We start from the raw sequence: 17,215 nt of genomic DNA on the forward strand, positions 1-17,215 counted from the left end.
CTGCTTTTATGCACCACCCACAGGGATCCAACTACACACCCTGGACTTTTTCGATTCCTGTAACTACCCACCACCTTGGACCCTTTGCACTGGAGTCCCAACACACTGGTTTCAACCCCATCCTACGTTTGGTCAATCCACTAGAACACAGTATAATGTTGCAGTAGCAAACAGGTTTGGGGCCCTTGAAGAGGTGGATTGACTTTCGACCCCATCTGATCCCACTCCTAGACAGGGGTTAGAGGGGACCAACAGAGACCCCAAACCGAAAATCAGCGGGTTGCAGTCCCTAAATATTGTTGGTGTGACTGAAGATGCATCAGGGGAGCCCATCACGAACTTCACCAGGGACCCCAAGGATCCATGGGTGTTACCTTAGATGTATTAAACAATCAAGCCCCTCTCACCTCTGAACTTATAATCACAACTATGACCAGGAATAGATCCTTAGCGGAAGTGGGAGTACCAGACCCCGAGATCGAGCCAGAGATCATACAAATTTCGAACCCCTCTGGTCCTATTGTGCATGATGCCACCTCAAACTTGGGCCTCAAATTGAGGGTGCTGACGTGGAACATTGCCAGTATCAAAAACAAACTCCAAAACCCTGATTGGATACAATTTGTACAAAATCATGATGTGTGTATGTTCCAGGAGACCTGGGCTAGAGAGGACACTGTTATGAGGGTCTTTGCAACTTTTAATGTGCTAGCAACTATGGGATGTAGAGGTAGACCATCGGGAGGGTTAGGCACGTAGGTTGCTACACATCTGGACTGTACTTTTGAACAGCTGAACACCTCATCGGATGATATTCAGTGTACCCTCCTCACTTTGAATGCTAAGGTTAAAATTGCACTTATTAACATCTATTCTTGCCTGGTAACCTTTGCACAGGAATCCCAGACCATAGACATGCTTACCACATTCACTGAGCTAGTTCCCCCGAATACTAGGATGGTGATAGGAAGTGATTTTAATTGTCAATTTGAGCCTCTAGCCCTTCCTACTGACTCTTCGTTCACCGCTGAGGATTCCCTTTGGTTAATCCCTGAGCCGAAAATTCCTCCGGTAAGAGCTTGGACCCCCTTAGTATTACAGATCAATGCAGTAACAATAACTCATGCACTGAGGGCATGCAACAGTCGTACTAAGTCAGACCAACCAGGAAAACATACTTCTAATAGATCGGTGCAATCATCTTTATTGGACTATATTCTAGTGGAAGCAAGTATATGGCACTGGGTACCAACTTATCTTTAGACAATAATAGAAGGAGAGTTAGGTGGGAAACCCTGAAGCAGTCACCAAGCAAGGCTGCTGCCCTGTATTCCCTATTTATTCCACCTTTAATGGCAATGGAGAAGGCTGCCTAGACCCTTAATTCCCCTGATACCATCGCTCAATTTATGGTTATCCATTTGGATATGACCACTATCCTGACCAACATCTTTAATCCCCTGATGCACTCTAAAGGCAACAGGACACCTAAATCCACTTGGTTTAACAATTCCTGCCGAATGGCAAAGGGTGCCCTCGCTGACGCTGTAAAATCCAAAGACACATCTCTGATAAAAACTAGGAGGGTCTTATATAGTGATAGTTTAAAGTTAGCCAAAAAGGATTGGGAGTCTGAAAGATGGGATGCGATCAAACAGGCTCTCAATAATATAGATATGAGGGCGTTCTGGGCCCTGGTCTGTACAGTTAGTTCCTCAGAGAACTCACCTATTGAGCTGAACATTGCTGCTGACGCTTGGAAACTTTATTTCCAATCGTTGTATTCCACTCAGGACACCATAGAGACCATAGAGGGAATCCTGCCAACTGCTGTGGGGAATTCCCTTGAAGATGATGTAGGGTTCACTCTGCCTGAAGTGCTGAGTGCAATTGGGAAGCTTCCCCTTGGAAAAAGGGGAAGGCCCCTGGATTAGATAAGACTCCCAGGGATTTATTTCGGGAACAGCCCAACGTCTCGGGTCCATATCTATGTGTAATATTTAATGCCATATTAAACGGCATGAAAATCCCAGATACTTGGCTAGGGGCAGAACGTTTTACAGTATACAAGAAGGGCTCTCCCCTCCTGCCCACTAATTACAGGCCAATCAACCTAATTGACGTAACTCAGAAGCTGTTCGCCAGGATTGTCCTGGAGCGCCTTCAGTCCTGGGTGGACAAGCATGAGATTCTGAGTGCTTGTCAGGCTAGCTTCAATAAAAATATTTCTACTATCGACCAAATCTTCAGGCTCCAATTATTATATTGGAAGACGGTGACAATAGAGGGTGGTAGCCTCTATTTGATCCTCGTTGATCTTAAATTAGCCTTTGATTTGGTACCTCGTGATAAACTTTAGGCGGTTCTAGAGCAAATGGGCATTCCACCCTTGATCAAGCGACTGCACACTGGAAACTTTGCCCAGGTGAGATATGGGAAATATGGGGAATTGACCCCACACTTCCCAGTGAATAGAGGTGTAAGGCAGGGGTGCGTTCTGGCCCCACATTGTTCTGTCTTGTCATTAACGCTCTGGTGGATCAATTAAATGAGGTAGCCAACATTGATGCCCCAAAGCTCGTCCGTGACAAGGTTCCAGCAATGATGTTTGTGGATGACTTCTTGTTACTATCTAAATCGCCCATGGGCATCCAAAACCCTTGACAGCTTCTCTATATTTTGCAAAGACAGGGGGCTAGAGATTAATACATTAAAAACCAAGTACATGGTTTTTAATCCCAGTAAAACATCTCGCCCTAATGTTGAAAATTGAAATAACGATGTGAGTAAGCATTCACTAAAGACATGAATTCCCCTTTTATGACCCAGTTTCTCCCGTTATGTTGACTAAAGTCTGGACTCCATTTTGTCTTGTCATGCCTCCACGTGCGTAGCACGAGGAGAGTCCTATCTTCGTGTTAGTTGCTCTTGTAATCTGCCTAGTAACAGTCTATAAATAGTCCCTTTGTCCGTCTGGCGCATGCCCAGACTTGACCACATCTGTTATCAGTTAGTCCTTGCTTGACCATGTTTTCGCGGGCTCAGGAAATTAGTTACTCCGCCCACATATTGATTCTGTATCGAAAATGACCATAAAAGGTAATACTCTTTGCCTCATGTTGTATCCACCCACTTATGAGCCCCTCTGTTGTGTATAAAAGGGGACCGTGTACGCAAGTTCTTTGTGCTACCCTATGCAATACTGAAGAGTGCTGTATGGGTTGTAGGACCACCCTTAAGGGTTAATAAACTTTGTCTTTGTACTTTGCAGTTTCCGTGCCAACTTCCTTGTAGATTCTATCTGCAGGAGAGCGAACCCTTGTGTCCTGCTGGCCTAGCTGGGGCCTATACTCATCAATTGGCGCCCGCCACGTGGGGCTCATCGGCGACTCGGATGCCCGAAGGACTGGTCGTGACGAAGGTGAGGAATTTGGCCAGGGATGTGATCACTGCCAGAGGCACTTTAGTCCTGGCATCCCGAGGTTTTCTTCCTCCCCTTCCGAGCTGACCATCTGGGTGGCGCCGGTCCTCGACTGAGACCTCTTCTGTCGGTCCTGCCGTGACAGCCGTTTGGGCGAATTTTGGAGCTTGGCAGTTGGAATCTGGACACTCTTGATTGGTAAGAACCGCTGTACGGTACTTGCTCCGAGTTTTTGAAGCCTGGTTTGGCTATTTGAGTTTGATTTGTGATGACCGGTCATATCTTGTATTGCTTATTGTGAGAATATATGCGTTGCAACACATATAGGCAGGTAATGTGGAGATATTTCTCCGAAGTTGTGTAAATTTGAACAGCACAACGTTTAAGTGCCATTTTTGATAATACTGCATATTTTGCATTATTCTTGAGCATGCCTGCTTTTAGCGCACTCCGTAAGTGGTGCTGCTGCTTTGGAAACCGGTTAAACCTCGAGGAATCTGCTCCAGCTCCCCCAGAGGGGACTCCTAATAGGGACATGTATGTGAAGCATGGTCTTTCCTCTATAATGTACAGCACAGTATGGAGGAAATACACCAAGAAGGATCCTGAGTTACGATGGCCTTTGTATGGATCATTTGATATGCGTAAGATTGAGTATGTGGAACAGTGTATGTGTAAACGGCGTGCTCGGCAAGACATGTTTGAATGTGTGCGATTATGGGTGAAGGAAGTACGTGAGCGAGAGAAACGTGAGAAAGCGCTGTTTGATAAAGAGCAACGGAAGAATGATCATGTGCGAGCACAGGAAGCGAAGCGTCGGGAGGAAAGAGAACAGACGGAGAGACAAGAGAAAGAGCGTAGGCTGCAAGTCTCGGGTCAATATGCTGTCCGCCAGCCACTTTATCCTGTCCTTACTAATCTTGACGATGATTTTTATTTACTAGATCGCTCTCCGCCCCCTTATGTTGGCGCGTCTGCCCCGAGGCCACAGGATTCTGGATCGGCGTCGGGTAAGGTAGACACGCGGTCCATGTTATCGGTTGACCGAATGGGTGAGCTTCGGCAAGTTTCCTTTCGTGCACTTAAGGGCAAGTTATCCCTCGCTGAATTGTTGGACTCTTGGGAAACGTGGCAGGATAGAGAGAAGTTGTATTTTTTGGGCCACTTTTCTGATGAAGTGATTACTGTCTTTCGGAAATATTCGGCAGTTTTTGAGCCTGATAATGTAATATTAGATGCTAAAGCATTGCGTAACGGTGTTTTTTCTCCCTCTAAGGCGCCTGATGCGGCTCGACGGCTGTTTGCATTGCGGGACGCGGCGAGTGACCTTAAAGAGAGAGCGCGCCTAAAAGCAGAGGAGGAAAAGCAGTCGGATTTACGTGTCGGTGATGACCAATCATCTACCTCCCACTCAGATAAGAGCGACCTAGTGCATGCTAAACCAATGCGAGAGGCGGCACCTTTGTATGTTCCTCCTAAAGGAGCGGGAACTAGTGCGGATATTACCTCCGCCGATGCTAAGGGATATTTTGTGTACAATTGGGTTTATACTCCCTGGCATAGGGCTGATGTTATGGCATTAAAGAATGCATTGCCTGATCCCCGCAAGAATCCAGCGGCCTTTTACGAAGAAGTCGAGGGGGCCTTGAATTCTTGTACTATGACCTTAGCAGATATAGATCTGTTCTTTGGGCTTATTTTACCACCGGATATGTGGCGATCCGTACGGAAGGTGGACGATGTTGCCGCTTTTAAGGCTCGGTGGTCTGAGCTTGAGAATGAGGATAGGGAGAGGAAGCCCACGCAGAAACCACCTCAGATTATCCTAGATCTCCCCGCTGCTATTTTGACCAAGTTAAAAACAATCATTCCCCCTAAAAAGATTGACTGGAATATGTTAGCTTCGTGTAAACAGAAAGTTGATGAATCAGTTGCAGATTTCTTTACGCGCTTTGAGGAGACATTTCATGATTTTAGTGGTCAGTCACTTACGGATGATACGGGTCGACACCTCTTTGCTGATAAATATGTGGTGAATTTATTACCGGCAATAGCAGCCCGCCTAAAAGCGAGTGAAAGTTCTTGGTCCACCGCGTCTCCGACAGCCCTCCTGACTATAGCTCAGTATTATGAGCGTCAAGAGCAAGAAGCGAAGGGGCAGGAGGAGAAGAAATCAAAAGATTTAAAAACGAAGGTGATGTTAGCGCAAGTGTACGGTCCGCCTCGTCGGGGTGTCCATAGAGGTAGGGGAGGATCTTATGGTCCTCCTTTGGGCCGATCTGATTTGAATAGGAATCAATGTGCGTATTGTAAACAATCGGGACACTGGGCCAGAGATTGCCCGGCGTTGTATGCATCGCGTCAGGGGCATAATCAGGGTGGACCGAGAGGTAGAGGGGGTTTTTCGAATTTTAGAGGGAATTCTAATGATCACGCTCGTTTTGAACCTACCGGGCAGCAACGAGATAGACCTAATGTCTTTGATCGATAGAACCAGTACCAAGTGTCAGGGACTGACCGTTCTGGGTACCATGATTCACAGCATGCATAGGAATGCGTTGGATGGGGGTTAGAATCAGTTGAGGTGCCGGTTGATCAGAAGGGTCCTTATGTATCAGCGAAGGTTTTGGGTTCTACGGATCAGTTCCTAGTGGATACAGGAGCGACTCGTAGCGCGCTGTCTAAACAATTGGTTCCGAGGGCTCCCCCATCTGGCTTAATGGTTACATCGGTAGGGTTTGACGGTACGCTCTCCCGAAGCCCTCTTTCTCGACCCCTCCCATTCCAGGTTGATTCCTTTTCTGCACCCTGTCCGTTTCTGCTTGCCCCGAACACGCCGGACAACATTATGGGTCTTGATATGCTCAAGCACTTCAGAGCTACGATCCGCTGCTCCCCCGCTGGTGTGCGTGTGATATTAAATGATAATCACCCTCTGTCTGAACGGATGTGTGTGGTTGCAGAGGATACTGTGTTAGCAACTCTCCCCCGTACTTTGTGGGCCATTTCGGATACCGATGTGGGACAGATGGTGATTCCGCCTGTCCATATTAGTGTCCAGGAGGGGGCGGTGTTACCACGCCTCCCGCAGTATCGTATTTCCCAGGAGGGGGAGGAGGCCCTTATACAGATTGTGCAGGATTTGATTAAGGTGGGAGTAGTGGAGGAAGTTCCCTACAACGTCTGTAACAGCCCGATTTTACCCATCTTGAAGAAGGATACGGATGCCAAAGTTTATCGGTTTATAATTGATTTGAGGGAGGTGAACAAGATCGTGATACCTCAGTATCCAGTGGTTTCTGATATCACGACGTTGCTCACTTTGGTCCCGCCAACGACGACCACGTTTTCGGTTATTGATTTGAAAAATGCTTTCTTTTCGATTCCTATTCATCCCGATAGCCGATACCTTTTTGGTTTCACTCTGAATAATAGGTCTTATCGATTTTGTAGAGTTCCTCAGGGCTACACAGAAAGCCCTAGCATTTACAGTCAAGCTTTGAAAAGACAATTGGACTCCTTTGTTCTGCCCGAGGGTGTCGCCCTCATTCAATATGTCGATGACATCTTGTTGGCGGCTGACACTCCGGAGCTGTGTGAGAAAAGCACGTTATCCTTGCTTTCCTTTTTGGCATCTCACAATCACAAAGTGTCGAGGAAAAAATTGCAGTTCTGTAGACCAAAGGTGACTTATCTGGGTCACCTTTTGTCTAAGGAGGGGCGTGCACTCACACCAGATCGTATTCAAGTAATTTTGGACACGCCAGTGCCTTCCACGCAGAAGCACGTGCGTGCATTTTTGGGTCTTGTTTCTTTTTGTAGGCAATGGATACTAGGGTTTTCACACATAGCCAAGCCATTGTTAGCCCTTTTGACAAAAGACACACCTATTCCGCTTCCTTGGTCAAATGAGTGTGACACTGCCTTCCAGAAATTGCGACAGGCCCTTTGTTCAGCACCAGTGTTAGGGACCCCTGATTATACAAAACCCTTTTCGCTGTATGTGCATGAGAAAGATGGATGTGCATTATCAGTTTTAGTGCAGATGCATGGCGACAAGCAGCGCCCTTGTGCGTATTTTTCAGCTGTACTTGATCCTGTTGCCCGAGCATTGCCTGGTTGTTTTCGCTCGGTGGCGGCGACAGCTGTGTCAATACGCCAAAGCGAGGGAACTGTGTTATCTCATAAGCTGTTGGTATTAGTCCCCCATGCTGTTGATGCCTTGCTTAATCAGACAAAGACGCAGCATTTGACCAGTGCCCGTTTAACGGGATATGAGCTGACGCTTTTGGCTCCTCATATTACGTTAAAGAGGTGTGTAACGTTAAACCCGGCTACATTGTTGCCGTTCCCGGAAGCTCAGTCTGAGGCACGGAAAGCACATGATTGTATTCTTGTGACTGAGGAACAGACAAAGGGTCGTATTGATCTCCAAGATACGCCCTTTCCAGATGTAGATGGAGAATTGTGGGTGGATGGATCATGCCTGAAGCTACCAGATGGTACGACTTCAGCAGCGTATGCAATTACCACACTGCAGACAATAGTGGAGACAGCACGCATACCACAGAAATCAGCTCAAGCAGCGGAACTGATAGCATTAACACGAGCATGTGAGCTCAGCACAGGATTGTGTGTGAATGTTTATACAGATAGCCGCTATGCTTTCGGAGTAGCGCACAATTTCGGCCTACTCTGGAAGGAGAGAGGGTTTCTAACGTCGCATGGAGTACAAATAATGCATGGAGAGTTAGTTCACAACCTTTTGACTGCATTGACATATCAGAGGAAAATTGCTATTATTAAATGTAGTGCCCATAAGAAAGTGGTTGATAAAGTCGGAGAAGGGAATGCTTTGGCAGACCGGGTGGCACGGGAGACTGCGATGCAGCCCGGTGCTACTGCCATGTATGGAGTAAAGTCGCAGGTAGAGAGATGGCACGATGCGAAAAGAGAGGTGCTGGAAATACAGAGGACCGCTTCTGACAAAGAACGGGAGCTATGGTCTAATGATGGAGAATTGGATGATGAGGGTTGTTGGAGAAATAAGCAGATGGATAGATGGAAGTTACCCACAGCTTTTGTACAACCTATGGTTCAGATGGCACATGGGCTAGCACATGTTGGAGCTTCCGCAATTGTAAAATTGCTTACTCAAGTCTGGGAGCATCCAGAGATTGCTAGCACGGCAAAGAGGGTAGTGCAGACCTGCATGATTTGCCTAAGGTACAACCCAGGAAAGGGTACTCGAACTCCAGCAGGAGGATTTGCGACACCTGCTGCACCCTTTGAGGTTTTGCAGATGGATTACATACAGCTTGAGCGCTGTAACAATTTGAAGTATGTTCTAGTAGTGGTATATGCCTTTAGTAAATGGGTCGAGGCATACCCTACGAAAGATAATACTGCAATGACTACCGCCAAGATGCTATTGAAGGAGTTCTTCCCCCGATATGGTGTTTGTAGACTGCTGTGGAGTGATAACGGACCCCACTTTATAGCGGATGTTATAAAGTATGTTCTGAAGGGTCTGGGCATCACTCAGAAGTTCCACGCAGTGTTTCACCCTCAGTCTGCAGGACTGGTCGAGTAGTATAATGGTACACTGAAGCTCAAGATCGCTAAGATCCAAGCTTCGACTTCTTTGACTTGGCCAGATGCTTTACCGCTGGCATTATTGTCAATTAGATCGATACCGCACTCTCGAACTGGTCTTACACCGTACGAGATTGTTTTTGGACGCCCAATGAATATTTGGGGTCCACCACGACCTAAGGCTGTGTATGATGTACCTTGTGTAATGATGAATGATTATCTGGCACAGTTAACGGATAACTTGGTTTCTATTCATCAACAGGTCCGGGAGGCGCTCCCTGATCGGTCCACCGGCGAGGGTCACAGTCTCCGACCTGGAGACTATGTTATGGTGAAGATTTTTGAAAGGACGAACAGCTTGGAGCCGAGATGGGTTGGTCCTGAGCAAGTCCTGCTTGCAACGAGGACGGCTGTGCGGGTTTCCAACCGAAAGAATTGGATCCATTCCCTGCACTGTCGCAAAGTACCGCCCGGATTGGTGGAGCCTGCTGTATTGACCGACCATCGAGAAATTTTGACTGCAGAGAAAGGCCGTGCTGTGGAACCGAACGACACTGAGGAGCTCTTTCCGGACCACGTGATTCCTGGAGGAAGGCGATATCATCTCAGACCAAGGAAGTGAATTCTTCAGTTTCAGGACACGTTGTCAGAACGGCCCTTGGGTTAGTGAAACGGAGAGCCAATGAGGCAAGGGGGGGGATCAGCCCTGCATTAGTGTAGTGACACCCGTCTTGGCCCGCTGGTGAAGAAATCAACCGCTGCCTAAGGGGAAGAGTTCTGACAACCTTTTAGTTTCAGGAAGATATTGTTTTTTCATTCTGACATGGAGAAAAAGAAAATCCTTTGTGCAACAGGTTTTATGTTCACAGTAGCTATTGTTGGGATAACCACCTGGTTTATGGAGGATGTGACTCCTGCTCGAAAGTTACTTGTTTTGACTACTCCAGTGCCTGAGGAGCACTACTTTTATACACTACCGTATCAAGAGTTGAAGCATCGTCAGTCTTATTTGAATAACACTTTCATCCAGATGTTGCATCATACCCATGTTGCCACCAATGCTACGAACTGTTGGATATGTGGCATGATGCCAGCTCACCAGAAGAAAGGAGGAACTCCGTTTATACCACTTCCTTTCTCTCATAATGGCTCCTGTAGAGCATGGTACACTTTACTTTTTGCCACCCGGAAACCTACAGTGGGACGATTACTCTTCAGACTTAATAGGGAATGTCATCAAGATAAAGATGGATATCCGCAAGCGAATGGGACAATTTGGGAATGGGAAGAGTATTGACCGGACAATGAATCGATTCCCTATATTTTCACGAACACCAGAGACACTGTGGGGAAAGACCGATTTGTGATTCAAGTGGCACAAGCTCAAGCGGACTTGTGTGTCCAGAGTGTGGGTTATATTCCTGTTGGTGTTAGTGATTGCATCACTATCTTAAATATCGACGGGTTGAATAATAGTACCTTCTTAGCATCCCATAATACATACTTCGTGTGTGGAAATAAAGGTTATTACCGTTTGCCAGCCGGTTGGTCTGGAGTATGTTATGTAGCATTTCTATTACCTCCTGTATTCTTGGCACCTGCATCTTATCATAAAGATTTGAAGTTGTTGAATAATGTGACTGTAAATAGGTATAAACGTACTCTATCGATTGATGACGTGGACCAGACTGACACCAGTCTGCAGCAGTATATTGATTTTAATTTAGGATTGTTTTTCTTTGTTGGAGCTGCCCTAAATAGTAGGAAAGTTCGAAGGTTAACAAGAGTGGTAGAGGCTGTGACAAATCAAACCGCTGCTGCTCTTGGGAATCTTACGGAAGAATTATAAATTACTAGAATTGTTGCATTGCAGAATCGTATGGTGTTAGATGTTATGTTAGCTGACCGAGGTGGAGCTTGTAAAATTATCGGAAGTAGTTGTTGCGTGTTTATTCCTGACCACACGCCATCAGTTTATAATGCTATCAATAAACTGCATAAAATTGCAGCTGAAATCCATACAGAAAATGGCGCTTGGACCTTTTCTGGATGGTTTTGGGCATTGATTACCACATGGGGATGGAAGGTTCTAACTGGTCTCTGTATCATTGTAGCAATTCTGTTTTCTTGTTGAATTTGTATCCAATGTGGTCCTTTACTCTGTTCCCTATGTGTGTCACTCTGCATTCCTGATAAGAAAGCTATTGCCAATGTCACTTACCAGAAACATCTGACTAAAGAAATAGAAGAAATGATGAAGATTGTTATATACGATGATTATTCTAATAAACCGGATGTCTTCAGTAAATGCTGAAAGGGTCGTCTGTTGAAAATTGAAATAACGATGTGAGTAAGCATTCACTAAAGACATGAATTCCCCTTTTATGACCAAGTTTCTCCCGTTATGTTGACTAAAGTCTGGACTCCATTTTGTCTTGTCATGCCTCCACGTGCGTAGCACGAGGAGAGTCCTATCTTCGTGTTAGTTGCTCTTGTAATCTGCCTAGTAACAGTCTATAAATAGTCCCTTTGTCCGTCTGGCGCATGCCCAGACTTGACCACATCTGTTATCAGTTAGTCCTTGCTTGACCATGTTTTCGCGGGCTCAGGAAATTAGTTACTCCGCCCACATATTGATTCTGTATCGAAAATGACCATAAAAGGTAATACTCTTTGCCTCATGTTGTATCCACCCACTTATGAGCCCCTCTGTTGTGTATAAAAGGGGACCGTGTACGCAAGTTCTTTGTGCTACCCTATGCAATACTGAAGAGTGCTGTATGGGTTGTAGGACCACCCTTAAGGGTTAATAAACTTTGTCTTTATACTTTGCAGTTTCCGTGCCAACTTCCTTGTAGATTCTATTTGCAGGAGAGCGAACCCTTGTGTCCTGCTGGCCTAGCTGGGGCCTATACTCATCACTAACCCCACCCTAAATGGTGTCCAGCTAGAGAGGGTAGCTGTCTTTGACTACCTGGGTGTTACGCTGACGGAAACCTTTGGGTGGGGCCCGCAGCAAGAAAAGGCAGGTTTAAGACTAGGACAGAAGGCCCGGGGAATAGCAAAACTATATAGGAACTCAACATATAGACAACCGGGTCAGCTGACTGAGATTTATAAAGTCCAAATCATGAGTGCTATAATGTATGGGGCAGAACTTTGGGGACACCTCCCTGTAGGTGGACTAGTGAAATCTGAGAACAAGTTTATGAGGCAGCTCTTGGGTCTGCCGCCAAGCACTTCTCTTATCCCCCTACGTATCGACCTCGGGATTAGACCCATAGATGAGGAGATCAGGCTGCGACCTTTGACTTTTTGGCATAGACTATGGGCGACCCCTGAACTAACAGCCTACCAGTATGAACTCAAGGCGATTTTGAGGCTAACAGGGGTGAGAAAACTATCCAGGTTTGCACACATAAAACACCTGTGCCTCAGACTAGGACGGCCGAACCTATGGACCCACCCTGAGGAAGTGTCCCCGACAATATCGCGGCTTGAACTAGTCACAGTTTACAGACTATTTAAATTGGCTGAAATTCAAGGGAGTACAAAACCAGGCCGTTTAACTTCTGACTTCCTCAATTTTAAAGATCAGTATTTATTTGAGGCCTTCCTTGATGCCGTTCATCCGTTCATGGCAAGGAAGCTCTATGCCCAGTTTCGATTGGGTTGCTTGCCGGTTCATGCATTTACAAACAAATCGTCAAAAGCTTCTCCCAACCATGTTTTCTTCTTTTATCCTGGATACATTGTAGCCAGGAGGTATTGGCGCTTACCAATATGCAGGAACCTGGGGCATAGATAGTGTCGGGAGGCCTTTAGAGTTTTGAGAACTGACACTCATCCCCCGATTGTTTTTGCTATGTCCCGTTTCCTTAACTCAATGTGGCATAGGCGCCGCAAGTTTTTAAACTCCCCACGCACCTGCTAAATGTCGCTTTTCCATCTCCTACTGTTTTTGATCTTATTAATTCATGAAATCACTGTTTTAACCTCTTTATAAATTTTAATCCTTTTTAAGTGCTATGAAATTTGTTCAATCCACTTATATGGCTATATTCTATAACACTTACTGTTGTTTTTATTGTCCAAATTCAGTGATGTATGTATTTTTATCTTTTGCTTTTATGGTCTATAATGATCGAAATAAAGCTTGGAAATGGAATGGAATGGATTCGGGATCTCGAGTAAGGTAATGAGGTCTCAGCCACGTTATTAATCCAGGTAGAAAATTGGAAAGATATATGAAGTTATAGGTAAGCACCTGGTCCTTGAGAGTATCATTATTATTGATGAAGAAGTACCACAGAGTCAACCATTGCTAGGTTCTAGACAAAAACACAGACCAATTTTGGAGGAATAAATCATGAAAATATTCATTATCTCCCAGCCTTTTAAGAGTACAAGATGAAATTCTGCATGGCGGTCACCTGTTTTGCCTTGAGAAGGCCTTCAGCTAAAATAGATTAACAAGGAAATGCTGGAAACCAGTTCTGGGCCTCCCTCACACTGCTCCTGTGGAGGTACCATGATTGGACTGGGCCAACACTTCCTCAGTTCTGCTGGTGAGGAGATGTGCCTAAAATTCTGTTCAAAATTAATTGCAAACCCTGAACGCTCAATAACTATATATGAACTTGTTATCTCCCTTTACAATGTTGTCAATCTATATTGCTTTTAATGAAAATGCCATGTTGTTAATTTCTAGTATACCCAAAATATGCTTAGGCCTACAATGTACTTGCGCTACTGACGTGTTCAGCCTTTTTTGTGTATTGTAAGTGAGGATGTACAAAGGACAATTTCAGCATTAAGAATTGTACATTATATTTATCTTTCCATGGTCTTCTTGATCCTTCTCACCTGCTGAGACCCTAAGATTCTATCAAGAGTATCTTTCCATTGCGACCTACTATGGGACAACCATGCATAAAACGTGGTGAATGACGAGAGGTTAGAACTGCATTGCTTATTGTCTCAGGAGGCGAAGCACTCTCGCAGAGTGTTTATATTTGATATTTTTGTTTTAATATAAATATTTTAGACTTCAAGTAGGTGTGAAGACTGATTTTTTTAACAACTGATTTATGCTTGACTGAGATACTGGAAAGTATAGATTGTCCCATTCACAATAGAGTAAGTAGTCCATTTGGAAAAATGGCTTTGAGATTAGACCTTGGGGATACTGTAATTTAATTGTACCATAGCACTGTTAAAACTTTGTCTTTCATATATTAATTTCGTTTTTGTTTAATCAGGTTTTTGTTGTAACATAATAAACTTACGATAAACTTAGAACATTTGCCGTCAGCAATTGTGGACTGGTTACAAAAGCACAGTGAGTCAGCAATTCAGCTGGTACTTACACATGTAATAATGTCTTAGCATTGGGTCACTTCATGCTCCTGAAGAAAGTAGTGTACCTTCACATCATCTGGGCTGGGAAATAGCCTCAGGTTCTCCATTTTTAGCTGGCTACTTTAATTATTTCCAGAACAACGGTGCTAGAGTTCAATTCAGCACATGCGTCAAAACAATACAGAAGTAACAAAGGTGAGTAAAGCAAGACCCAATGCACATAATATTCCCTGATCGGGTCACCCAAGTGAACTGCTCTCATCCCCGGTGCTGAGCTGGAGTTAAGCCAGTTACAATGCATGATTGAATATCCCAGTCTGCCATAAGAATTCTCCCACACCTCTTCATGTTGATCATACTGGTCATTGGGCCTACAGACAATCCGCTCATATGATGCCACGCGGTGCATTTTTTGCAGGCAGGATTCAATTGTCAGGCACTTGATTGACTTTCACAGTCTCTGTATACAGAATTTAGCTTTTGCAATTGCTTTCGCAAACCACCTGCTTCTTCAGGCCATAGTTTAGGGCAGTGGCGTAGCATGGGCGGAGCCACAGGGGCGGTTGCCCTGGGCACAGAATTCTTAAGAGTGCAAAATTTTAAAAGAAAAAAGAAATCATACTAGTTGCTTTCTCTCATTTATACATACCATTGAGTATTTACTAACGGTCCACCGGTTAGGGGGCGCAATACTTGCCTTGTCCCGGGCACTGGCAACCCACGCTACACTGCTGATTTAGGGGTATACTGAGGTATTATGTATGAACACAGTCCATATATTTAATGGAGTGGTTATCGCTAGAGACCTTACCCCACTGTCTGTCAGTAGCTTCTAAGCACTAAACAATGCCATAATACGTGTACTATATCACGATTCTAGCCGGGCTTCAAACAAGTTTTCTATACTTTCAACTGGTCAGTTAGAAAATGAGGCTATGTTAAGGATCATGGTTGGGGAGGTGTGGTTGCCCTCTTAAGGCTCAGACCACCTCTGTTGTCTGTTTTCCGCTCTATGAGACAACAAGACAACAGTTCTGAATCAAATTCTTGGAAAATGTAGGACCGTGAGAATAATTCCAGAAGCTCTGGGTTTATCTGAATGCTCAGAGCCAACTATGACCCTGCATTGGAGGAGTTTATGCCAAAATTAATGCTTTGGTACATTTTGTTGACTTGTTAAATTAACTTATCTATATTTTATTGTTTTACTTTGTTATATGCATTTTGTTTAAAAGGACTGGGGGTCCAAAAAGCTGCTTTTTTTATTATTCTTTAAAAATTATATTTGAGGAGGGTCGTGATTCTTCACTACATTCATGAAAAATGCATTACTCCTTGGGGCCCAAAAACTGTCAGACTTTGAGAGCTTGACAGAAAGTCTATTCTAATGGAGCCAGTGAGGGCTCTCTGTGGACAAATCAGAGAAGAACTAGTGCTGCTTAGCAGCAATTGGAATTCACAGCCATCCCATGAAATATTTCAGCAGAAGCAGCCAAGGATCAAATGGGTAAAAGGGTCATCAGGGGCAGAACAGTACCAAGGTCAGGAACGCTGGAGGAGGTCACCTTCCAAGACTGGAGCAAAGCTCTGCATTTAATAACTGTGAAACAAGAAGCAGGAATGTTTCCTGGGTGTATAATTCGCACATCCCAAGAATCAGCAGGACCTTGATGTCAAATAACCAAAAATTGCAGAATTTACATAACACATCCTTTTAACTCCTTAATGATGACAATATTGACACCCTGGCCCACCGCTCAGCATCCTCCTATTTGCAAATGAGGGATTAGAGGGAGACAATGAGTAGAAACTATGATCCTGCTGTCTTGATCTCTGAAAATAGGATTAGCAAGGGCAGTGTCAGGGGTGCCCAAGGGCAAGTCAGAGGGAGCAGCCCCCACCACCACGTGCTGTTACTGCGTAAAACCATGGAACCAGCAGGCACGAGAGCTATAAAGTGATGTACGCATGCTTCAATGAACATTACTGGAGCTACGATAGGTCATTATCAACAGCACACACAAAAACCCTCCATATGCATTATTCGATCTTCTCAACTCATTTATCCTAAATATTAGTTTTTTTTACTGATCTGTGATGCAGCATCCAGGACAGATTTCAGCCAAATAGTTGTCCCAAGATTTTATACTCAGCTACTGCACTTAGCGCAGTTTATTCAAGAAACCAAGCAAACTAGACATATTTCTTTCCCTCGGCTGCAATCTGAGATAGGTTTTTTGCATTCCAATAACTAAATATACGCATTTAAACTAGATGCAGTAGAGTGCGCTTAATGTCTACAGTTGTTCTGCCACAAATGTCACCCTAAATTGCAGGACTGCGCCCACAGTAAAGCATTTCAAATTTCACCACTGGTTCTCCTCTGTCCGCGGCCTCCACCTGCAACAGCAGATATGCAGGCGGGAATGCCAAGGCTCAAACCTTGGCTTCTATCTGTGGATGTTGGAAGATAACCCAAGGTTAGTGACCATAGATGGCTTACGGTTCTGCTTGTTTTCGGAGCCAGAGATCATACAAATTTCGAACCCCTCTTGTCCTATTGTGCATGATGCTACCTCGAACTTGGGCCTCAATTGAGGGTGCTGACGTGGAACATTGCCAGTATCAAAAACAAACTCCAAAATCCTGATTGGATACAATTTGTACAAAATCATGATGTGTGTATGTTCCAGGAGACCTGGGCTAGAGAGGACACTGTTATGAGGGGCTTTGCAACTCTTAATGTGCTAGCAACTATGGGAGGTAGAGGTAGACCATCGGGAGGGTTAGGCACGTGGGTTGCTACACATCTGGACTGTACTTTTGAACAGCTGAACA

The sequence above is a fragment of the Triturus cristatus genome, chromosome 7 (assembly GCF_964204655.1).
Source record: "Triturus cristatus chromosome 7, aTriCri1.1, whole genome shotgun sequence".
In the NCBI taxonomy this organism is placed as follows: Eukaryota; Metazoa; Chordata; class Amphibia; order Caudata; family Salamandridae; genus Triturus; species Triturus cristatus.